General features: G+C 43.1%; 1 protein-coding gene across 4 annotated transcripts in view; it reads left to right on the top strand.

The window, feature by feature from the left end:
- Positions 1 to 1,647: 1,647 nt before the first annotated feature.
- The window catches only part of ZBTB40 (zinc finger and BTB domain containing 40), a 75,695-nt gene continuing 51,104 nt past the window's right edge, over positions 1,648 to 26,238 (top strand). Inside the window, exons 1-2 of one of the 4 annotated variants that reach the window (XM_041765449.1) lie at positions 1,648 to 1,816; positions 24,884 to 24,973. The gene's annotated coding sequence lies outside the window, so the exon portion shown is untranslated. Of the gene's footprint in view, positions 1,817 to 2,792; positions 2,963 to 4,510; positions 4,739 to 24,883; positions 24,974 to 26,238 lie in introns of those variants that run through there. The other 3 variants (XM_041765451.1, XM_041765452.1, XM_041765450.1) reach the window with 3 other exon arrangements.

Raw genomic sequence — 26,238 nt, 5'->3', positions numbered from 1 at the left:
TACTGGTTTGCAAAAAACAAATCCATTAATTCGAGAAATATTGTTTGAGCACCTACTATGTGGCAAATACCACGCTAGGTATTTGTGGTTTGTTTGCCAAATCTGGCAACTCTGTAAATTGAAGGCTTCTATTATTTTTTTTAAAGATTCTATTTATTTATTCATGAGACACACACACACACACACACACACACACACAGAGAGAGAGAGAGAGAGAGGCAGAGACACAGGCAGAGGGAGAAGCAGGCTCTTCGTGGGGGGGGGTAGGTCGGATGTGGGACTCTATTCCAGGACCCAGGGATCATGACCTGAGCGGAAGGCAGATAGATGCTCAACCACTGAGCCACCCAGGCATCCGGAGGGCTCCTGTTAAAGATGAATGCAGAGATGGTGGAAATGAATGATTGGGGGCACAGCATCCGTGGTGCGGCTCTAGTGACTACAAAAGTGACTGGACGTCAGCTCTAGTAAATCTGACCCTGCATGTGACAGTGACGCGTGAGTACAATAGTGAAAGTGACTAATTGGGCAGTAAGGAGGACAGCTGTGTACCCGGCAGGGGCCTGCTAAATATTGGCTTGACTATGGGGGAGTGAAAGCAGCTGAATGACAATGACAATGAAAACAACCACAAGGCTGACAGCCGGGCGCAGAGTCCAATTGCTACACTGTACAGAATTTTTCTTAGTTTGTGGTCATGGACAGGGGTCGCCTATCGGACAGTGACAGTAAAACAATAATGAAGCCGACCACAGCGACAATGCAAGTGACAGTTCTGCCCAGCAGATTGCATGCACTTGTGATGAAAACCAGGGATGCAGTGGGAGTCAGCCTGACAATGACAGCTCTCGGAACGCCCGAGTATTGACATTGTGGATGTAACAGCTGTAACCACAGAGGGAACCCGGCATTGTACTGCGACTGCTGGATTTGGGCGGCATGACTGGCAGTGACAGAAAAATTGGCTGCGCGTCAGTGACAGAGTGACAGTGTGAGGTTCAGTGGGCCAGCACTGATGTGACTTAATTTGTCTGATACTGTCTGGATCTGACTTCATCGGTTGGGCTGTACGAGGGCTGCAAACGGGAGTTCCAGCGTGGAACGCTCACGGTGCAACAAAGCGTGTGAAAAGAGAAACTGAGCAAAAAGGCTCTGATCACCCCCCCCCCGCCCCCAAAAAACACCTGCCCCTAAATTCCTTAGGGGGAGGAGGGAGAGGCGGGACTATAGCCCTTCAGGACGCGACGATTGGCTGACACGAGCCCGTTAGCCTATCACGGCCGAGCGGCGCCGAGCCCGCCCACCAATGAGGATGCGTCTGGGGACGCGGCTGGGGTCACGTCTCTGCTCTGCACGTGAACGTGTTTTGGAAAAACGCAGAGCAACCTTTTTGCGTCCATTCGTGAAATAAGACCGTAACCCGGACAATGCCCCCGCAAGAGTCCGTGGAACCCCACTAAAAGTCTCCAAAGAGGGTGTGCGGAAGGGAGGGCGTGGCTAAGGGTCAGAGGTCAGGGAGCCAGCCCGCCACCCGCGAGCCCCAGCGCCCCGGCGGCGGCGGAGGTCGCGCGGGACACAGGCCCCGCCCCGCGAGCCCCGCCCCTCCCCCGGCACGTGACTGTGGCGCGCGCGGGGCAGGCCGGGCCGCCCCCTCGCCGCTTACACTCCTTACGCGCCCGCCTCAAGATGGCCGCCTTCTGGCGTCTCTGGCGCTGTTGAATGGAGAAAGCTTTATTGTTCCCTTCGGGCAGGAGTGTTCGTGTGTCCTCTATGGCGCTGTCAATAAAGAACGGCAGTTTGAATCGGTGCTGAACAGGTAACCATAGAAACGGGGCCGGGACTCCGCGTGGAGACCCCTTGAGCAGCCGAGGCCCGAGAGGCGCCGCACAGGAGGGGCGCGCTGAGACCCCGCGGCCGGCGAGCTCGGCGGGGCTCTGCCCGGGCCCGGCGGCCGGCTCTCCCCGGGACGCGGACCCCGAGCGCGGGCTCGGCTCTGAGTGCCCGAGGGGGGCGCCGCGGGGCGCCGTCGGGCCTGCCCGCCCCCCGGGGCCTGCCCGCCGGCCGCCGCCTGGGCCTCGCCGCCGCGAGTCTCCGACCCGCTCTCCTGCGCCGGGCGTCCGCGCCCTCCGGCCTGGGGCGCGTCCCCACCGCGCCCCGCCTGGGCCTGCCCGTGGGTTTTTTTCACCTTTTTAAACGGTTGCGGTCGGGGGTTGGGGGGGAGAAGACTTTAGTGTGATTTGTGAAACGTATATGAAATCCAATTTTAGTGACCCCCCCCCCCAAGTGAAGTTTTCTTGGAGCGCGGCCCAGCGCATCGTTCGGTGCCGTCCACGGCTCCTTTCTTCCCGGAGTCGCTGCAGCGACACAGGCAGAGACGGCGTCGCCCGCAAAGCCCGGAATACTGCGGCCCGGCCCTGCCCCCCTGACCTCGACCCGCGTGGCCCAGCGGTTGCTGTGATCGCTTCCCACGGAGCGGCCCCCCCTGCACCTGGAGCTCGAGCCCCTGCACCTGGAGCTCGACCCCCTGCACCTAGAGCTCGAGCCCTGCACCTGGAGCTCGACCCCCTGCACCTAGAGCTCGACCCTCTGCACCTGGAGCTCGACCCTCTGCACCTAGAGCTCGACCCCCTGCACCTGGAGCTCGACCCCCTGCACCCGGAGCTCGACTCCCTGCACCTGGAGCTTGACCCCCTGCACCCGGAGCTCTGCTCTCAGTGATCCGTTATTCAGCGTGTGAAATGTTTCCCCTATTTTATTTTTAAAGATTTTATTTATTTATTCATCAGAGACACAGGCAGAGGGAGAAGCAGGCCCCACGCAGGGAGCCCGACGTGGGACTCGATCCCGGGTCTCTGGGATCACGTCCTGGGCTGAAGGCAGATGCTCAACCCCTGAGCCACCCGGGCTGCCCGTTCCCCTATTTTAAACAACAGTCACCATGCATCACCCAGCGCTTGCAATAGTAAGCCAGGCGCCTTATTTATATTCACACCCAGAGAGGTTTTTTTTTTTTTTTTTTTTTTTTTCTGCTGACAACACTTCATGAGTAAGTGCTCCTGTTTCCCCCCCAAAGAGAGGAAGCCCAGATTCCGAGGTTACACTTCCTTAAGGGTGCACTAGATTATAGGTCTGGCATCTTGAGCCCCCTCCAGGGAGCCCTCTGCTTGGTAACCCACCTCCTGCTCCTCCAGGCTGCTTTCTCAAGTCTCAACCTGGGGCTCCTTGGTTCTTCCTTGAACTTGTATCACGGCTGTGTGTGGTTTATGGAGATATAATCAGAACCTCAAAGGGAAAGGTTTTTTTTTTGACTTAGCTAAAGGACAAACTTATGTCACACCCTGCTTTTTTTTTTTTTTTTTTGAAGATTTTATTTATTCATGACACACAGAGAAAGAGAGAGAGGCAGAGACACAGGCAGAGGGAGAAGCAGGCTCCATGCAGGAATCCTGACGAGGGACTCAATCCCAGGTCTCCAGGATCACACCCTGGGCTGAAGGCAGCACTAAACCGCTGAGCCACCTGGGCTGCCCTGCTTTCTAATTTAATAGATGCCTTTCTTCTATGGCAGTAGTTCCCAAACCTACCGATTCGTCACTAGTTTAACAAATGATTTCAGAACACCCCATGCCTGCCTGCCGGCCTGCATGCATGCTTTCATGAATCATTTAAGTATTTGTTGAGCACCCACTATGTACTAGGGATGATTCAAATCCCTGGAAATAGGGATCCCTGGGTGGCTCAGCGGTTTAGGGCCTGCTTTCAGCCCAGGGCGTGATCCTGGAGACCTGGGATCAAGTCTCCTCACAGGGAGCCTGCTTCTCCCTCTGCCTGTGTCTCTGCCTCTCTATGTCTCTCATGAATAAATAAATAAGATCTTAAAAAAAAAAAAAAATCCCTGGAAATTCAGTGGTGAACAAGATTAACCTGGTCTTTACCCTTTCACGGAATTTAAATTCAGTAGGGTCTTGGACAGATGGTATGTGGGTAGGCAAAAGGAATTCTAAAAACAGGTGTCATAGCATCATAATAAAATTAGTAGTTAATATTAAATGATTTCTGCATTGCTAATGCACTACTGCTTTATTTACATGGATTATCATTTAGTCCTCATGCCAACACTACAATAAAGTTAGTATTAATATTTCCATTTTAAGGGACGCCTGGTTGACTTAGCATTTCAGCATCTGCCTTTGGCTCAGGGCATGATCCCAGTCTCTCTCTGCATTGCGCTTCCGATGGGGAGCCTGCTTCTCCCTCTGCTTTGTCTCTGCCTCTCTCTGTGTGTCTGTCATGAATAAATAAATAAAATCTTAAAAAAAATTCCTATTTTAAAGCTGAGGACAGAGACTCAGGAGAGATTACAAGATTACATAGTTAATATTCAAGGGAGCTGAGATCTGAACTTTAACTGATCACACCACCCTGCATTATCCCATCTGTTAATTATCTTTTTTTTTTTTTTTTAAGATTTTATTTGTTTATTCAATAGAGAGACACACACACAGGCAGAGACACAGGCAGAGGGAGAAGCAGGCTCCATGCAGGGAGCCCAATGTGGGATTCAATCCCGGGACCCCAGGATCACACCCTGGACCGAAGGCAGGCACTAAACCACTGAGCCACCCAGGAACCCCCTGTTTATTATCTTTTATACCAACTCGGGGATGCCCTCAAGGCAGGACCACACCTTACCTGTTTTTGTATCAGTTCCTAGCCAGTGCCCACAGCCTGTAGTCTGGTAAGTATTAAATCAACACATTCAGGCCATTGGTTGAGCAAATATTTGAGTGCCTGCTAGGTACCAGACACCACTGTGTCTTATGATTACCACGAGGAAGATGGACCTAACACGTCGTGTCTAACACAAATTGTGGCATCTGTGGGAGATCCCTCTTACCGGGATGGCCCAGTAAGCCACTGGAGAAAGGTATTTGAAGCTGAAACTCTTGAGTGACAGGGATCCAGTCCAGCAAGAAGGGAGAGGGGAGACAACTAGGAAGGAAGAACTTTTTAATAGGATCAGAGATTGTGAGGTTGCAAGAATTTGGGGTGTTGGAGACCTGGAAGAAGTGAGTAGTGGTTCTGTGATTCAGTCGTGTGCTTCCAAGTCCCTGTCCCTCCCTGAAGCCAGCTCTACTGTTGAGAGAGTGGCATGCCCATGGGCGGGAGATGATGGTACCTCCTCAAAGGATTATTATGTGGATTAAATAAGAGAAAATGTAATGACAGGTTGGGTGTTTCCTTTTTGTTGTTACACGTGTTGCTAAATTCCGGTTAGAGAAAACTAACCAAATTTGGCCCCAAATGGAAATTTATTTGAAGTGCTAAATAATAACAAAAGCCCACGATTCATGTTACCAACAGAACTGAAGGTGCGTCTGTCTTTAAGTTTCTATCTTTGACAGAGACCGGGGACAGGAACAGGTCTTATCTTTTCTTAATGTTTCTGTTGAGATAGAACTCTTCCAAACGGCTTTTAATTTTTTTTTCAACCAAATTATACAACTGTTTATTCATGGCACTTTTCATTATTTTAGTGTGTTCCTCCATTGAAGACGTGCATTTTTTTTAAGGCAGTCTAAGAAAATGATAGGCTTCTTCTAGTTAGTCGTTTCAAATGGTTTGTTTGCAAATGGTTTTGAGTTTCCTCTGAAAGTTCTCAAGATGATGTTGCATACTTTATGCAGGGCATTGAATGTTTTAAAGCACGTAGCAGAATTTTTGAATTGGTAAAAATAAAAAGGTGTTTGGGTTCATGAATGTGAAAAATTGCAAAGGCAGTAAGAAATCAAGCAAACTGTATAAGAAGATCAGCAATGTCAAGTTTTGCTTTAAACTATGTCGAGTATCCAGATTGCACATGTCTTTAGAAGATGTAATCCAGCCCAGCAAATGGAGCAAGGAACTGGACAGAGAGTGGCAGGTTAAACAATAAGCCTTGCATTAAATTGCTATTTTAGGTTTGGGTGGGACGTTCACATTTCAAGTATTCCAGTTTTACTTTGTGATTTGGGGCTGTTAGGTTCCAGTAGAGAGAAGGTGGTTAACACTGGTTTTGAAGGATAATATAAAACTGCAGGAGGAGCGAGGGCATACCAATTTGTTTTTCAATCTATTTTATTTCAGTTCAAAGCAACATTGCAGACAGGCACTGCAGGAAAACGAGCCACACCTTGGTAATACTCAACTGCTTTTGGAGATTGAAGAAGACTGAGTATAACCAAAGTGTGACTTGTTTTCTTGGGCTATCTGTCTGCAAAGAAGCTTTGAACTGAAATAAAATAGATTGAAAAACAAATTGGTATGCCCTGTTGCCTCATAGTGAGTATTTACGTTATCCTTCTGGAGTACTGCGTGTACCAGCACCCCGGAGGAAGGCAGTGACCCCTCAGCCGCTTTCAACTCTTCAAGAGAGTGAGCTCTTTGATTTTCACAAGGAAATTGAATTGGAATTTATGGTTTTCCGGATCTCCAATAGGCTGCCTTCTAAAGCTATCATCTCCATAATGCGAAGAAAGCAAGCTGTAACCATGTAGAGAAAAGAATTAAATATTAAGGGCATTTAAATTCAGAGATGAGATTGTCACTTTCTTTAAGTCATGGAGGGGGTATGGTGTGTCATTTGCAGAGACCATTGCAGTTTTGAGGCTTCTGCAGCCCTCAAGGGAAAGGGTAAGGAAAGAATACTAGCTTTCCTTATATTTCCCTAATGTTACTATTTAACTCCAAATCTTCAAACTCTTGACACCAAGTATTTCATTTCCTTAGATGAAGTAAATACATTATTGCTGATCTGAGGTGGTTAATCTGGGGTAAACGGTTGAGTTGCAAGGGACCCACAGATTCTTTGAATTTGCCTGCAAATTTTTCTGAATGTCATTTTCCTGGGGAGTGAGCCCATTTCTCTGATCAGGTCTCAGAGAGTTCCTTGACCTTCAAAAGGTGCAGAGCCAACGATGAAATGTTACATGTAATACCACTGGCCCAAAGTAGTATTGAGAATCCCCCTGAAGCCAGTTACTTCTTACTGCTGTGTGTTTTTGACTTCAGTTTTGAAAATATCTTTCCAGGCCTCGTTTCCTGTCGAAAGTGGCCAAGCATACTTGAGTGATCACGTCTGATAGAGGTATTTACCCCATGAGGTACTTTAGAAATGCCTCAGAGGTCATTGTCATGATTTACAGGAGACTGCCACACTGGTGATGTGTTGTCTTGGCAACCTTGGTAGCAGTTGCCCTATTTGTTTTTTTTTTTTTTTTTTTTTTTTTGACAGGTGAAAGGAAGAGGCTTAGCAGCCTAATACTTTGGCTCTAGGCATCAAATTTGTGCAACTGGACTCGGTTCCTCAGTACCATAAGAAAGTAGGATTAGGAGGGAGAGAGGAAGAGGAGAGGGATGAATTCAAGGAGGCAGAGACAGAGGAGTGAAGGAAGAGAGATGCTGCCTCTGCATTTGTCCTGGCATCCCTCTGTGTGAAGGGAAAGAGCTCTTTCTGAAACCAAACTTACCTCACTTATCTAATACTAAGGACCTCTGAAAAAGTTGTCTCCTAGATGCAGTTTCTGGTTTATTAGTACTCAAATGGAAATAAAAGGAACCATCTTTAGGTCTTTATCTTGGGGCATTTTGTAAATATGGGACCTCAGTCCAGAACTGTTGTGGGCCACGGTTTGGCCCATACTGTGTTTATCAATGTGTTGCTTACATTTACCGAGAGATTTTGCATCTGCCTGACCCCTGGAGGTATTTGCATGAGTGACTTCTGCTATCAGCTGAGAGTCTAATTCTGGGACTCTCGGTGTTTTACAAAGTACATTTTTATGAAGGGAAGGGCCTAAGAAGGAGGAGGGAGATGAGAAACAAAGGATTACTAGCTTTTGGGGCTCTAAATATTGGTTACTTTTTTTTTTTAAGATTTGTATTTGTTTATTTGAGACAAGACCGTGAGCATGAGCACAGAGAGGGGCAGAGGAAGAGGGAAGAGCAGACTCCCTGCTGAACAGGGAGCCCCATGTGGAGCTTGATCCCAAGACCCTGGGATCATGACTTGAGCTGAAAGCAGATGCTTAACTGACTGAGCCATCCAGGCGCCTCTAAATATTGGTTACTTGAAATTTATTAAAATATAAAAAAGTGAACAGTATGTGGTTCTGATTTTGAGAAAATATTGCAAGAGGTCATCTACCCTGCTAGTTTCATCTGTTTCTCAGCTTTCTGAGACTGCAGCCTGATTGTTGGATCTTCCTCTTTGGCTCCTTTAGCTCCTTGTCCCCACTAGCTCTGAAGGGTGATGTCAGGGGCTCTGGCAGCAGTGAACTTGCCATTTTTCTTCCATCTGGTACTTATCTTTGGTTTCCTCATCTCAGTGGATGGCACCACACAGTTGGCAAAAGGCAGCAAGTCCCCCCATGTTCTTCCCCTTCTGTCGACCCACCACCCTCCTTCCACTCCCTACACATAAATAGTCCACATTTATTTATGCTACAAGCCTATTGATGTCCCCTTTCACTTTTGGTTAAAGCTACTGTAATCTCTTGTCCTGAATTACTACAACAGCCTCCTAGCTGGCCAGCTGGCTTCTTCCTTTGTTCCTTTCTAATCTATTTTGTACACTGTTGCCAGTGATCTTTATAAAGCACAGATCACATGTTACTGTTTCCCCCTTGCTTTAAACTCTCAAATGGCTTGCCTGCCCTCAGGATAATACAGTTCCTTGGCTTGGCCAGCACTGCCCTCAAGCTCTGGCGAGGCCTGTCTCAAGCTTTATCTTCCTCTACCCTCCCCTCTCACCCTTCTTCTACTTGAGCACTGGTCAGTCATGCTCAATGGGCCACAGAACTTCATCCTTCCCAGGACATGTGGGCCAGCTGCACTCTGGGGCTTTGCATTTTTCTGGTCATGCTACTAACCAGGCTTGCCACTATCTGCACTGATCATGAGATCACCAAATGTTGAGTTTTTTATGTGGTTCCTTTGTCCTTAGATTATGTGCTGCTTCAAATGTGTAGTCAAATACTGTCCTGAGGTCAGTTGATGTATTTATTTTCTGTGTGTGTATGCCACCAACTTGATAACCTTTTTCAACAGGCTCTTTGTTTGAAATTTTAAGCATTGCTTTAAAAAAAAAAACTAATATTGTTTTTTAACTAGGTAAACCATTTATATGGTTCCAAAATCAAAACTACACAACAAGGTGCATTCACAGAAGGTTTTTTTTTTTTTTTAAATGATAGGCACACAGTGAGAGAGAGAGAGAGGCAGAGACATAGGCAGAGGGAGAAGCAGGCCCCATGCACCGGGAGCCCGACGTGGGATTCGATCCCGGGTCTCCAGGATTGGATCCCGGGTCTCCAGGATTGCGCCCTGGGTCAAAGGCAGGCGCTAAACCACTGCGCCACCCAGGGATCCCTCACAGAAGTTTTTATTTCATACCTGATCCTCCTTCTGTTTCTCTTGAGTCTTGCTATCAAAGTTTTGGGGGTTTTGCCCATCTGTTAGGTAAGAAATAATTTCAGTATAGTTTAAATTTGTTTTCTCCTTTAATGAGATACAGGATACCTGCCCAATGTCTGTGGCATAAGTTGCAAAAACATTTTTTCCAATTTGTCATATGCCTAACTTTGCATATGTTGTTTTATTGCCGTATAAAAGTTTTACACCTATATATAGTTATATTTGTGGGTCTTACCATGTATTGCTTTAGCTTTTGAGTCACAGGAAGTTTGCCCTTCTCTTAATTCATGGGGAATTCATTAATGTTTTCTTCCAGTATATGTGTGGTTCCCCCTCCCTTTTTTTTTTTTTTTTTTTCTTAACATTTAAGGTTCTTATCCTTTTGGAATTTATCTTGATATTTGGTTTGAGAAACAGCCAGGTGTTCCAATGCTATTTATGAAAAGTTCTTATTGGGGCGCCTGAGTGGCTCAGTGGGTTAAGCATCCGACTCTTGATTTCAGCTCATGTCATGATCTCAAGGTCCTGAGGTCAGGTTACATGCTGGGCCTGAAGCCTGCTTAAGACTATCCTGTCTTTGTCTTCCCCCGCCCCCCTTCCCCACTTTCTTTCTCTCTCTTCAAGACAAAAAAAAAAAAAAAGAAAGAAAGAAAGGAAAGTCCTTATTTTTTTGTCCATTGATTTGAGATGCTGTTTTTACTGGATAGTAAACTGTTGCATGCATTTGAGTTTCTTACTGAATTTTCTATTTTGTTCCATTGGTTTGTCAGTTCATATGCTGTTACAAAACCAATGTAATTTTAGAGGCTTTGGAATTTTTTTTAACATCTGGAAGGGCCATTTTTTTTTCACGTTGCTCTTAGTGTTTTCTGGCTGTTTCTGCCTGTTCATGTTGCCACATAAACTTGATAAATCAATTTGTCTAATTTCAGGCATTAACAACAGATGGATGGTATTTCTATTAAGATTATGTTAAATTTATTAATCAGCTTAGAGAGAACTGACATCTTTAGGATGTTGAGTCTTCTTCTCCAAGATTGCGGCCTGTCTTTCCATTTGCTCAAAGCCACTTTTGTGATTTTTCAGGAATGTTTTATGTTTTGCCTATAAATTTTGTATGCTTGTTAAGTTTATTAGATTTTAATCTTAATTATTATTTTTTTAAGATTGACTTATTTATTCATGAGAGACAGAGAGAGGCAGAGACAGGCAGAGGGAGAAGCAGGCTCCATGCAGGGAGCCCGATGCGGGACTCGATTCCAGGACCTTGGGATCATGCCCTGATCCGAAGGCAGGTGCTAAACTGCTGAGCCACCCAGGCATCCCTCATTCTTAACTTAAAAAAAAAAAAAAAATTCCTTTTAGAATTTTAGAATCCCTCCAGAACTTCTTGGAGGAATGTATATACCACACACTCATATACTTTTATATATCATTTCAGATGGTTCATAGATGTCTTCCTCAGCCCATCCTGTTGGATTGTCCCCTCAGAACCCCTTCTCCTGTCTTTCTCACATTCCCGTTCTCAGGACATAGCTCTGTGTCCTACATACAGTAGGCAGTCTGTACACATTTGTTGAATGGATAAATAAAGCAGGAAGGGGAAGATGAAAGTGGATGAAAGAGCGAGCCTGTAAGGCCCATATATGGAAAGGTTGTCCTTGTACAGACATCCAGATATCCCTAAGTATACAGTCTGCAGCTGTTAATTCACTTTGTTTGTAGTATGTTGTTCTCTTTACACTCATCCCAGAACTTTAAAAAATAGCATGTTGATAATGATAATTATCATTTATTGAATACTACAAAATGCTAGTCACTGGCTAGGTCTTTTCCATAATTATTTCTTGTCATCCTTATAGCAACTAAGCAATAGGTATTAATTAGTTTCTCCATTAAAATATGTAAGTTTCAAATATAGAAAAATGTAAATAGCATTATGAGTTCCCATTTACACATTACCTCCCTACAGTTGAGGAAACAGATTTTGAAAAATTAAGTAACTCCAGTTTACAAAGTTGAAGTCAGGTTTAGAACCCATCTCTTTAGCTTCTTACTAAGATTGTTTTTCAAATTTTAAACTCAGCTGGCTAGGGAAAAGCAGAAACAAGGATGACGGTCAAGAAGCTACTCCATTCTAAACTCCAGCTCATAGTATTACATTAGTCTTCCCTTCTATCTATTTTAATCACAAAATTTCCCTTACTTGTTTGCAAACAGTAAGCCCTCCAACTCCCCCACCCCCTGCCCCGCTTCTCTTATATGTTCTGCTCACACTTGCTTTCTCTTGGCCTAGTTTTTTTTTTTAAATTTTTTTTTTATTATTTATTTATGATAGTCATACAGAGAGAGAGAGAGAGGCAGAGACACAGGCAGAGGGAGAAGCAGGCTCCATGCACCGGGAGCCCGACGTGGGATTCGATCCCGGGTCTCCAGGATCGCGCCCTGGGCCAAAGGCAGGCGCCAAACCGCTGCGCCACCCAGGGATCCCTTGGCCTAGTTTTATTAGTATAGTCCAGTACTAGTTGATTTTGAAAGGCCTGCCAGTGTTTGAGTACCTCGCTCCCAGCATGATATTGAGAACATAGCAGGAACTTAGGAATTTAAATAATGGTATAAAACTTGCTGCTCTTATTTGTCTAGGCCATAGGTTTAGTGAGATCCCATAACTTGTGAATGATGCTCTGAAGTCATTAGCTCTGACCAACCTAGATACAGGCTGCTCCTATAGCCCGCACTCTGCTGTCAGCTGCCCTCAGTTCCAGTCAGGTTCAAACCAGAGGGAGACTTTCGAAGGTCAGAGTCCAAGACAGCAGAATAATTGGCCCCTAGAGTTCTGGATTTTTTTCTCAGGCAGTGAAGTGTTGAGGATGAAATTTTCCATGTCCTTCTTTGAACATTTTTGAGCAAAAAGTATGGAATCCCATAGGCTCTTTCCCAAAGTTAGAAGCAATAGGAAAGTTATCCTCTTTTGCATTTTGTTGTTGTTGCTAGCTCAAGTTAACCCCCTCAAGTCATGCTCCCTGGTGATAGAAAAGAGAAAGTTGGAGAGGAAAATAATCCCTGCTTCTTCAAAGACAAGAAACTTCTAGCACTGGAGGAGAGGAGAATGGAGTTCATCTGTGAGTGTGCACAGAGGTCTAGGGAAGGTTGGGTGATCTGCATAGTGTCACAGGACAGTAACGTAGGCAGTGGGGGAGCTCCATAGTCTTCAGTGCACCTGATACTACTGAGGTGTAAAAAGAATAGGCTTCTAAGCTAAAAGTGATGTTCTTACCTGTGCCGTGAGCTCTTTGAGAGCAGGATTATATTGAACTTCTTCTCAATGTAAGGACAGCTTTAGTTAAGGGTGTTTGGTTGAGCTCAGTGAAGATCTGTGGGATGGACAGCCACACACTGACTAAGGAACTGGGGCCTTAGAGCCCCACTAGGGCTGCGTGGGCTCCATCTGTCTCAGCAGCACCATTACCTGCTTCATGGCTTCAAAGAAGTGTGTGTGGTGCCCATAGAGCTCAGAATAAGTAGCCTCAAAATTAAAGTCATCTCCTCTTACTTTAGAAATACTTTATGTACACTGTCATGATGAGCACTGGGTAATGTATAGAATTGGTAAATCTCTATTGTAAACTAATATAACACTGTATGTTTACTGGAATTAAAAACAAACAACAGCAGCAACAAAAGCCCTACTTTGTTTACTATGTATCTCTGCTCTGCCTCTGAACAGAGAAGTTACCAAAAAAGTGGGAGAAAGCCTGAGGGATCAAGAGCTTTACTGCTTTTTCAGTTCCCACGCTTGGGCAGCATCCAGCGGTAAAGGTTCCGGCTCTGGAGTCAAACAGTGTGGGTTCATTTACGGACTCTGGCACTCATCGGCTTTGTGGTTTGGGGCAAGCTGTTTACTTTTTTTTTTTTTTTTTTAAGATTTATTTATTCATGAGAGAGGGAGAGAGGCAGAGACCCAGGCAGAGGGAGAAGCAGGCTCCATGCAGGGAGCTCGACGTGGGACTCAATCCCCGGTCTCCAGGATCACGCCCTGGGTTGAAAGCAGCACTAAACCACCGAGCCACCTGGGCTGCCCAACAAGCTGTTTACTTTTGATAGGACTCTACTTTTTCAGTTGAAAGTGGAATTAATAATAGTAACTACCCCACAGGTTTTGCAAAAATTATATAAGGCTACCATGCAAAGTGCTTGGCACAGTGCCTGGGATATAATAAACTTTCGCGAATGTTAGCTCCTATTGTTAGATCCCTACCTTAACCCTTCCGAACTGTGTCTTTTTCCCTTTCCGAAATGTGTTCTTCATTGCTTAGAGTATATACCAGAAACATAGGTAACAGGAAGAGTCTTATTTCTGTCATTAGTTACTTGGAAGATCTTGAGACACATGTCAACGCCTCCATTTCCTCATCTACAAAATGAGGGAATTGGACCAAATGATTTCAAAAGTTCTTGTATCACCTGTTAATTTTCAGTGAGTTTAAGGCTTTGAATTCTCTCAGATTATAGCCCAGCACTCTTTGTTATATACATACAGTGGCTTATTAGTACTTACAGCTATTTCACTAACAAGCACTAATACCTCCATTTTATATATGAGGAAACAAGCCTAGAGAGTTAAGTGGCTTGCCTAAAGTCACACAGCCTTTGAGAGCGACAGTACTGCAATTCGTGATGATTCCTAATTTGCTGTGATTTACCACCAGGGTGGGCGATACATAGTAAAGCTGGCTCCAGAGCTTTTTTTTTTTTTTTAAATTTATTTTTAGATTTTATTTATTTATTCATGAAAGATAGAGAGGCAGAGACTTAGGCAGAGGGAGAAGCAGGCTCCATGCAGGGAGCCCAATATAGGACTCAATCATGGGACTCCAGGATTACGCCCTGAGCTGAAGGCAGACGCTTAACCACTGAGCCACCCAGGTGTCCCTAGAGCTTCTGACCCCTACTGTAGGCACCTAGTCTCTAGAGTCACCTAGCCTGGTTTGGTATTATGTAGTTTCCTGAGTGCTCTAATTTTTATATTAAATGGGTATCTTTGGATTTGAACTTTGGTCTGCTGTTACTGTGTTCCTCTGTGTGTCTAGATTATTCCCTGCTGAGGAAAAGCATGTGTATTCTCATAATCAAGTTGGTGAAACCTCAGAACTTATCCACATCTTCAGGTCACTGCAAAATGCCTGTAAGTACCAGTGACAAAGCCAAGAGTCTTTTTTTTTTTAACACCTAAGAGGTAGGATATAAAAGCATTGGATTGATGATTGCTTGTTGAGACTCTTGACTGTAGGATGGAAGAGTTGCAGTAGGTGGAATGCAGTCACAGTCCCCAGCCACTCGTTAGATGACTGTGTTGCTCCAGAGATTTTGCAGTTTGGCCTGTGAAGAGTCATCTTGGGTGAGCTACTGAATCAGAGCAGCATGGCCAGAAAGGCACGGGAGAGACAGATAAGCCTCTCAAAGCCTCCTTCCATTAGAATAGCCTTGAAAAATCGCTTGTTTCTGGGAGTTAGAAGATAAGAGGACAAAAGCGGTTTATTATACTGAACATTTTGATGTTTTTGTCTCATTGTATTTTATACAATGCCTCAAAAGAAGAGTTTCATTAGAAATTGAGAGAATCTAGAAAAAGAAGTGAGTTTAATGTAATGGTTTTAGTAGGCCTATCAAGAATCAGATGCTGCCAGTTTAGATGTGGCAAACAAAATTTATAGTGGCCTTTTGTCCATCCAGTCTCTACCTCCTTGAGATTTCATTGGTGGGATGGTGGCAGTGATGGTGATTGATAGTAGCTGGCGGCTAATGAATTTATTACACACTTAATATGTCCTCAGTGCAGAGTGCTGGTGCTTTAGGTGTTAATTCATTGACTCTTCCTACCACCCCGTGAGAGACGTACTGTTATTGCCCCTATTTTGTAGATGAGGAAACTGTGCCCCTTGCAGGTTAGGTAATTTTCCTAAGATCACACACTTTGCGATTGGACGGTCAATCTTCACACCAGGTAGTGTGGCTCCAGCTCCGTCCTTTAACCATTAAGCTGCACTGCTGCTCATGACAGCAGTGGGCTCTCCGCCCTGGAAAGTGTGCAGTTGGGACGACATTGCATGTAATTTAAAGAGCACATGGACTCTTCTTTCCCTTCCAAATCCATAGACTCAGGTTTAAACCTCATGCTAGACTTGCGGAAATTCTCTGCAGGCAGAGATAATATCTTCTTTAATTTTGCTTGGTACATAGTAAGAACTAAATAAATGTTTAATAGTGAATAGGTAGTTGGAAATGACACTGGCTTTGAAGCCAACCAGGCGTACCCTGGGTTTCTATTTTAAATTCCCTTGTTCTAAAAATAATACATGTTTACTATAAATAATTGTGAGATGTATGAAGAATAAATCCCCCATCGTTACACTACCTAGGAACCCATTTTGATATATTTTCTGTCTTTTTAAATGCAGATATGCACATGCATGTACAAATACTTTTAAACCAAATTGGAATTTGGAATATCAATTGCATGCTGTTTTTTTTCCTTTTAGTATATTAAAAGCATTTCCTCATGTTATTAAAAATCTTCTAGAGTCTAATTTTAAAAAGTTATTTAGATATATAATGCACATACTATACAATTTACTGTTTTAAAGTATACAACTTAAAAGTCTGTGTAACCATCACCACTTTCTAATTCTGGAATATTTTCATCACTCTAAAATAAAAACTCCCATATCCATTAACATTCACTCCCCAACTCCCCCTCTTCCCAGCCCCTGGCAAGCACTAATTCACTTCCTATTGCTGTGGATTTGCCTATTCTGAACAGTTTGTGTAAATGAATCCTGTGGTATGTGGCCTTTCATGACTGGCTTCTTTCGCAGAGCATAGCGTTGCCAAGTTTCACTCCTGTTGTATGCTTTCTGTATTCCGTTCCTTTGTATGGCTGAATAATATTCCATTGTAAGGCTATATATATAACATTGTGTTTGTTCATTTATCAGTTGGTGGACGTTTCGGTTGTTTCCAGTTTTTGTCTATTACATATAATGTTTCAGTGAACATGAGCATGTTTTTGTGTGGAAATGTGTTTTCATTTCTTTTGGGTTAGACCCAGGATTGGAATTGCTGGCTCATGTAGTATCTCTGTTTAACTTTCTGAGGAACTTGCAAACTGTTTTCCGTGGTGGCTGCATATTTTACATTCCCACCAGCAATGTGTGAGGGCTCCAATTTCTCCACATCCTCAGCAACACTTGTACTTTCTGCCTGTGTGTGTTTGTTTTATTATAGCATCCTCATGGGTGTGGAGTGGTAGCTCCTGGCAGTTTTGATCTTCATTTCCCTAATGACAACTGATATTGAGCATTTTTTCATGTGCTTATTGGCCATTTTTTATATCCTCTTTGGAGAAAGATTTATTCCAATCCTTTGCCTGATTTTAATGGGCTTGATTGTTTGTGAATTTCATCTGTTTCCTTTATGTGTAAGAAGGCCTTCTACATCATGACCTCAGTTACATATTCATTAAACATGTTATCTTTTAAGTATCTTAAAGAGTCACTTTAAAAATGTGGTTTTTCTTTCTGTTGTTAAGTCACAAATCTACCTTCTAGTTGTATTAATGATAGTGGATCGGGGAAATTGCAATCATATATTCCCTAAGACACTTTTGGGCAGTTTTCCGGCTTGAGGATAATTATTTTCTCATTGAAAGAGCTATCAGTGGTTAATACTTAATCAACATTCAATGGAAAAATAGTAAATATGCTATATAACAGGCCTGCTGCTAGTGGCTACCAGTCTATGAGATACCTAGGAAGCCCTCCCCACTGAGCCACTCCCTTGTTGTGTATACTTAGGGGTTTGGTATTTTGGTTCAAGTGCTGGCTTGAAAAATCTAGAAATCCAGGTCCTGGGTTTGGCCCTGCCATTACTTAGGCCTGTGATTTGGCAGGTCACTTAATTCTATCAGCTTTTTTCATCCGTAAAATGACAGGCTTGAATTACATATAGTCTTTAAGGATAATTTTAGTTGCAGAATTCTCAGATTTTTATTATCCTTCTGATCAAGAGTCATTTCACATATGTTTGGTATTGATAAATTCCTTTTATAAAGTTTTAATTAATGATGGGTGGCAGAGTGGCTGAAGGCAGAGTGACAGGCTACAGAAGTGCATGGGAGGGGGGAGTGGGTGAGGAACCCGGGGAAAAGAAAGGAGTGAGGACTGAATCTGATAATAGCCAGGGAGACATTAGAGGGTGGATAAATTTGAAGTGAGCTGAGAGCTTCATTGGGTGATCTCCTTGCAAGAAGAGTAATTCTGACTCGATAGATGTTCAGAGCACCGAGTGAAAAGCCTGTGGGCAGGGGCAACAGGAGGGCACTGCTTGCATTCTGAAAGAGACTGAAAAATTAGCACATGGTCAGTGCTACTAAATACCTGCACAAGGTTACCTCAAAGACAAAGCTGAATCCAACTAAATCAAAAGAGAGACTGGAGCCACAGAAGAGTCCAGGAAGTTGGTGATGGAACGGACAAGATCGACTGTTAGTTGGTGGTGTCTGTGTTGTGGACACTGATGCTCAGACCCTGTCTGCCCAGTCTGGGGCCCAGCTTTTACTTGCAAGACAAGACAGATGCGCTGGGTTTCCGTTGAATTGGTAGTATACAGTCTCTTCTGATGGTACTTGACCTTGCTGCTTGAGTTTTTTCACACCTAACTGTAAAGAGTAGGCCTATTTCACTAATAAATGAACTAATAAATTCACTTTCTGATTTATATTTCTTTTAAGTTCAGACTGTGTTATCCAACCTCCCAACCAATTAACTGTGAGACTTTTATAGGATAGGGTGTTTATATCTGCAAGGTTGACAACCAGACTAGACCTTTTGGTAAATTAAGTTCAAGCCATCAAGGGAAGTTTCTTGGCAGCCAGCCAACCATCCTGTTCCAACAGCACTCTTTCCAGATAAGCATCTCCATCCATCTTTCAGCAGAGGCCACCAGAAGAAATAAGGCATCTCAGATGCAGGTGCTCCTGTCAGGCCAGCCAGCAGCACATCTCTGTCTGTGGAGAGGGGTTGAGGAATGCTAACACCGAGCCCAGAAGTTCTGTCAAGACTAAGATAGTAATTAAGAACAGGGAGCCAGCAGAACTGCATTGGTACCATGCTCAGACTTACTAGCTATATGGTCTTGGGCATAACCTGTTAGACATTAGTTTCCTCATTTGTACGTTAGGGGTAATAATGGGGATGTTAGGGGAATTGAAAGGAAAAGTATATGGACAGTGCTTAGTACGGTGCTGGACATTATTACCATCATGGAGCAATTGGTGACCTTACGAAAGGCATTCAAGAGATTCAAGCATATGAAGAAGAGCCAGTGGATTGGGCAAAAAAGATATTTCAGGACTTCTTATTCACCCTGTTGCTGAGCAAGGGATTCCTACCCTAGGGTTATAGGGATGGTTGAACACACAACACTGGACACTGGCTGATGAGACTGACCGTAGCTTATTAGTCACATATACTCACAGCCCCAGAAAGGACACAGGGTTGCCCGCAGGAGCAGAGTGAGTAATCAGGTGCTGTGGGGGGCAGGCTTTGTAGTATCAAAAGGGTGGGTTGCCTCCCGGTTTCTTTCAGAGGACATGATTGGCTTGCTGGAATAATTTTGGGGGCTGATAAGGAACTGAAGACTCAGGGATACTCAGGGATATCAGGGATATCCCTACTCAGGGATAAATAGGAACTGGACCTTAGTCCCTTTGATAAGGAGGATTGTTTGGCTCAGGGACCTTGTCTACCAAGCAGAGTGGGTAGTAGAGTTTGTAATTAGTTCATTTGAGGCCCTCCTGATTTTACCAGATGTTAAGGCAACACATAATATTGAGCTTGATTTTAGGCTTTGTGCCAGAAAAGAGAATGCAGGCTTTGAAATGCTGTTGAGTACAGCTTTCAGGGAAACTGGGTAGAGGGCTATTGAGTTGTCTGATTCTGGGGAAGACAGATGGGATAGTGGCTAAAAAGGAAATGACACAGTAGTTCATAATAGTGTTATAAGCAGAGATTTCTTCATTGTTTTCAGTGCAGCATACGTTGATTGATTGGCTGTATCGTCTTAGGCTCTTACAAGGCTTAACCAGGTTCAGCTGACCACTTTGGATCAGGAGCAGTTTGACCTCTAGTTACTTTAGCGGCAGCCAGGGAAGCTGGACTAACCCTGGAAAACCAGATTGCTAAAATGCATTCTCAGGATTTGGGGTTGGTGTCACGCCATAGAGCTATTCACCTCAGACATGGTTTTTGGAGTCCTCCATATTTTGTAGGTTTTATTCCCAGAGCTGTTAGGGAGTTTGTTTTTCTGACTGGAGCCAAAGGCAGGTGTAAAAGGAAAGGATTTGAAGAGGACTTGAGATTTTTTTAGAGGTGAAAAGTTACTTTAAGACATAATAATTTGATACAAAAAAAGTGATTGAGAATAGGCATTGTATTAGTGCTTTGTTCCTCAGAGGGTTCCTGGACCAATAGTATCCATATCACCTGGAGCTTATTAGAAATGCAGAATTCAGGCCCTACCCCAGAACTTCTGGATCAGATTCTTTTCTTTGACAGAATCCCAAGTCAGAAACCTTTCTAGTGGATAGAAGGGCAAGAGCTTTAGGTTGGGCCGACTGGATTAAAATCTCAGTTCCTCTACTAATTTGCTATGTGATTTTGGGCCTGTTCCTTAATCTTTCCACTGTTAGGACTTAGTAAATTGGTTTTACCTATCTTGTTGGATTGTTAGTATTAAAGGAGGTAACATAAAAAGTGGTTATAAACATAGTAAAGTACTTGTTTGTAGCTCTTATTAGTAGTCATTTGATAAATAATATCTTCATATAATTTGACAGAATATGAAAAGAAGGAGCAGAATATCATTAGGGCTAACTCTGTCATGAGACCTGAGTTGATAATTGAGAAAAAAATATGGTCTCCTGAGCTGATGGGGCAGTGGATGTGGTTGGCTCTAACCAGTTCCCTCAGGGGGAGACTAAGTGTACTTTTTAAGTAACCAAAAGTTGACAGCTATACTTCTTAGTGGCCGCTGAACTCTTGGAAGGGAAAGTTATCTGCAAAAGTGGTAGCTAAGTTGGCATCTAGCGAGGCCTTCACATTATAGGGGACAGAACCATGGCTTGAGAATTGAGACTTGGGCTCACTTCTACCCCTTGCTAACTCATGACTCTTGACCAAGCATTTAACATCGCTGAGCCGTAATCTTCCTCTGTAAAACGAAGATAAATGGGATGAGGTGTAAATCTCAGTACACAAGCAAGGGATTATGATCTCTATATCTTCCTTACTTTAGTGTCTACCATATTGCTCACTGGATAGCATCCAAATCCCCAGAGGTGAATTTTATACTTGATGCCACCAGCTACTTAAGAATCTTCACTCTTGGGGTTCTTCAGAGCTATTCAGGTTACTTGGATTTCCCAATGACCAGAATGTACCTTAGGAAAACACACAGGCCAGTCAGGTATTGCTATAAATCTCAAGGCCTAGAACCACAGGGAACTAGCATTTGGAATGGAATTAGGATGATAGTGATGAAGTGTTAGAAATGATGACGATACATATAACAGGATACTACTATGAATCTAGGAGTGCCAAATACAGAAACTTCCATCCCTTACACTACACGTTACTGCCTTTCAGGTCCTTGGTGTAAGAGACAAGACCAAATGACAGCTGCTTTTGAACTTGAGAAATCTGGGCCCACTAAAAGCTGCAACCACCCTTTTCTGACCTCACCCATCCACCTTGTATTCTCAGAAATAATTGCTAGTGGTTCTCTTTTAACTTAACTGATTCCTTAGATACCTTACATTTTAAATCATCTTTTTTGCGTGTAGCAAATGCCCCCTTTCTTGTCTCTGAATGTGTGATCTTTGCTCTAATTATGTTGAGAGTGCCTGTTATTTCACCTGACTCTGGTTGTTTGTGAGATACTAAATAGCCATGGGGTTAAAGCTGACTTGGATCAAAGAGCAATTCAGCCTCCCAGGACCTCAGTTTCCTCCCTTAAAAAGGAAAGAGATTGGACTAAGGTCATTTGGTCATGCGACAAGAGTACGTGATAGATAAAGTAATGAACTTCTGTTTGCTGAAAGCGATGAATAGGGCTCTCCAAGGTCTCTTCCAGCTCTCTGGTTCCAGCAGAGCCCAGACATCAAGGTAGAAATAAAGATTTTATTCAGGAGAAAGGGATTATCAACAGCAACAGAAAAAAACAAAACAAAACAAAAACCTTTAAGCAGATAAGATTGCATTGAGCCAGACCATAAGAGAGATGTTTCCTACCATGAGATAGATGCGCCCAAAGGAGAGTTCAGAATTGTTAGGGCAACCAGAATCAAGGACCATTGATTAAGTAATAGAATGGCTTTTCTGTCTTGGATATTGGAACATGGAAATCCAGGCAGAAGTGGGCCCAAATTCTCCATGGAACTCCACAATATAGGATGTCCAAGGCAACAACCTGTATAGACAGCCAATATAGACAGCATAATAGAGGAGGCCTGTTCTTCCCTTTCCATTGCTAGGCACGTTGCTTATTAGCCCAGCCCTCCTGTCACTGGGAAAGCTCTGCTTTAATAGTGCTAGTCCTGTTGCAGAAGCTCCTCCCTCAAAGCAGGTGGAAGTTCCTCTGTTCCTTTTCTGTCCTGCCTAACCTAGGTAGCCTTGTGCTCCACACTGCCTCTTCGGTGAATGTTTTTGGAGACCCGCCCTCACCTGCCCAATGTCCATAATAATGATGGCAGCTAGTTCTTGGATGTCTTTCCAAAGCCACATGTAGCGCCTGTGTCCTATACACACACGATGTCCAGCACACATGCCAGGTGTGCCTCTTCTGGAGCTGAGTTCATGGTTCTTCCTCTGTCTGGAGTTCTTTACCTTTCACCCTGGCCTGTTGAGGTTGTACCTCGCTTGCATTTACCAGCTTGCATTTACCAGCTGTAGCTCTTTCCTCGTCCTTGCCACCCACTGGGATAAGTCTGTTTGTTGTTGTTTTTCTCGCCTTCCTTTCCATATGTCTCTTATGGATTGAGTCCTTTTAATTGAACTATTTTCAATCATTCCAGCTTTGGGTCAACTTTATTACCAACTCCCTGTGGACAAAGATCTTGTTTTATATTTCATTTGGTTGCCTCATAGCACCTACCGATGTGCTGAGTAAATAATAGGCGAATAACCCATAATTAGGAATTGGATGACATGTATGTATAGTAATTGAGGAATGGTAAGTCCAATTCCTGAGGTACAGAAAAGAGCCTCCTGCTCTCCAGTAGTGACAGCAAAGGTCTTTGAGTGCTTTGCTAAAGACATCATCAGCAATTATAGGTTTCAGAGCATCTGTTTTATTTAATTAGGCAGTGCATATCAAGAGTGTTTAGCGTTACATTCCTCCTTGTTCATTGAAGGGATTCCATGTTTCTTATGAACTGTGACTTAGTTCTCACTTTTGCTCTTTCTGGTTTTTCTCTTGTTTCTTTTTAACTTAAAGAATCCCTAAACTTTCAAATCTTTTCTGGAAGTAGACAGAATAAAAATTTAAATAAATAAATAATAAATAAATAAATTAAATAAATAAATAAATAAATATTCTTTGTGCTCCTTTTAGAAAGCTGGCCTACTTTCCACTTTGTATTGAATTCTTCCCATTTGTGTTTTAGGTCATTATACAGCACTTGGTTCAGCCAATTAAGTTTTTTCTAAGTATCTTTATTCTCTATCAGTATAGTCTTTTCTTGAGGCTTTAATATTGTTCCTTTGAGGAACATCCATCTTTCTGGTGCTCTTTTGTTGCTTAAATGTTCTTCCCTTGGGACCTTTGACAATTTTCCCAAGCCTGGCAATTTCAGTAAGTGCTTAATAACATAATTTAGGATTGCCTCTATACAAGGATCTATAGGACTTCACTTAAGAGATTCCAGCATGCAGTGTTGTAACTCTGAAAGGTACACTTTGACGACATTATCTCTAATGCTGTATTCTCTCTCCTCAGTTTAATAATTTCCCTACAAAGGGAATTAGGGGAAACAGTAAAATATATGTTAGAGGCTCTTATATTTTAGTTGTGAGATCAGCAAAGTATAGTTTAGCCTCTATAGTACATGTCAGTAGCCCCCAAATCACCAGTGTATCCCTCATGATTATATATTAGATTTATTGAATAGCAATATTCTATACCTGAAAGTGGTTTACAGAGATTATAGAGTTTAATTGTTTACTTACAGATAGGTACTTCAGTTGTCAAGTCACATGGCTAGTTGTAAAACCATTTAATGAGGATGATTCACAGTTTAATAGTAGTAACAACTACCACATGTATTAGTTTCTACACACTAGGCACTGCTTTAAGTGTAAACACACCTACTCATTTGTTCTAAGTAACATATAGCTGATTTTTTTTAAACCCAATCAGAGAATCCAATCCCTCGGCCTTTTAAAGATTTTTATTTTTTATTTATTTATTTTTAATTTTTCTTTATTTATGATAGTCACAGAGAGAGAGAGAGAGAGAGAGAGAGGCAGAGACACAGGCAGAGGAGAAGCAGGCTCCATGCACCAGGAGCCCGACGTGGGATTCGATCCCGGGTCTCCAGGATCGCATCCTGGGCCAAAGGCAGGTGCCAAACCGCTGCGCCACCCAGGGATCCCTTAAAGATTTTTAAAATTTATTTAAGAGAGAGAGATTGAGAGAGAGAGAGCTCTGAACGCAAAGATGATGCAGGGCTTCATCTCATGATCCTGAGATCACGACCTGAGCTGAAAGCAAGAGTTGGACGCTTAATTGACTGCACCACCCAGGGGCCCCATCTCTTTGCCTTTTAACAGAAAGTTCAATCTGTTTCTTTATTGTGATTACTAATACATTTGGACTTATTTCTGCCATCTTCAGTTATTTTCTGTTTAATGTAGTTTTCTTGTGCCTTTTTTCCTTTTCTCACTTGATGTTGGATTAATCACATTTTCTTTATTCTCTTTTGTACCCCCTGTTTACAAATATTTATCTTGCTTCTATTCCCCTACATTCTTACCTTTTTTTTTTTTTTTTTTTTTTTTTAAGATTTTACTTATTTATTCATGAGAGACACGGGGAGGTAGAGAGGCAGAGACATAGGCAGAGGGAGAAGCAGGCTCCATGCAGGGAGCCCAATGTGGGACTCGATCCCAGGACTCCCAAGATCATGCCCTGAGCCAAAGGCAGATGCTCAACTTCTGAGCCACCAAGGCGTCCCACATTCTTAACTATTAACATACATACTTCACTTAGGCTAAAGGTAAAGTCAGTCATTGTGCTTGTCATCCTCTTGACCGTTGGAACACCCTGACTCTGGTTTCCTCTCATCTTCCATGTTGTTGTTCATTGTTAATTTCAGAAAGGCATTGGATTTCTACAAATACAGACTTTAGAGCCTGGCTGCCTGAGTTTGGACCCCAGCTCTGCCCCACATAAGTATAAACCCTAGGTAAGTTATGTACCTCTTTGTGCCACAGTTTTTTTAATCTGTAAAACGTGAATAATAAGAGTAACTACTTCATAGAATTGTTGAAAGGATTAAATAAGTTAATATATGCAAAGCATTTAGAACTAGTGACTGTGGTTGTCATTATTCTACCTTGTTTTTAATCTCTCTTTCCAGTACCCATTTTTATTTATTTATTTATTTATTTATTTATTTATTTATTTATTTATTTTTAAATTAATTTTTATTGGTGTTCAATTTACCAACATACAGAAAAACACCCAGTGCTCATCCCGTCAAGTGTCCGCCTCAGTGCCCGTCACCCATTCCCCTCCAACACCTGCCCTCCTCCCCTTCCACCACCCCTAGTTCGTTTCCCCGAGTTAGGAGTCTTTATGTTCTGTCTCCCTTCCTGATATTTCCCAACATTTCTTTTCCCTTCCCTTATATTCCCTTTCACTATTATTTATATTCCCCAAATGAATGAGAATATACACTTTTTGTCCTTCTCCGATTGACTTATTTCACTCAGCATAATACCCTCCAGTTCCATCCACGTTGAAGCAAATGGTGGGTATTTGTCGTTTCTAATTGCTGAGTATACATCCATTGTATACATAAACCACATCTTTATCCATTCATCTTTCGATGGACACCGAGGCTCCTTCCACAGTTTGGCTATTGTGGACATTGCTGCTAGAAACATCGGGGTGCAGGTGTCCCGACGTTTCATTGCATCTGAATCTTTGGGGTAAATCCCCAACAGTGCAATTGCTGGGTCGTAGGGCAGGTCTATTTTTAACTCTTTGAGGAACCTCCACACAGTTTTCCAGAGTGGCTGCACCAGTTCACATTCCCACCAACAGTGTAAGAGGGTTCCCTTTTCTCCACATCCTCTCCAACATTTGTTGTTTCCTGCCTTGTTAATTTTCCCCATTCTCACTGGTATGAGGTGGTATCTCATTGTGGTTTTGATTTGTATTTCCCTGATGGCAAGTGATGCAGAGCATTTTCTCATGTGCATGTTGGCCATGTCCATGTCTTCCTCTGTGAGATTTCTCTTCATGTCTTTTGCCCATTTCATGATTGGATTGTTTGTTTCTTTGGTGTTGAGTTTAAGAAGTTCTTTATAGATTTTGGAAACTAGCCCTTTATCTGATATGTCATTTGCAAATATCTTCTCCCATTCTGTAGGTTGTCTTTTAGTTTTGTTGACTGTATCCTTTGCTGTGCAAAAGCTTCTTATCTTGATGAAGTCCCAATAGTTC

This window comes from Vulpes lagopus, chromosome 8 (assembly GCF_018345385.1).
Source record: "Vulpes lagopus strain Blue_001 chromosome 8, ASM1834538v1, whole genome shotgun sequence".
In the NCBI taxonomy this organism is placed as follows: Eukaryota; Metazoa; Chordata; class Mammalia; order Carnivora; family Canidae; genus Vulpes; species Vulpes lagopus.
The sequence above is the reverse complement of the archived record's forward strand: the minus strand, read 5'-3'. Positions and strand labels throughout refer to the sequence as shown.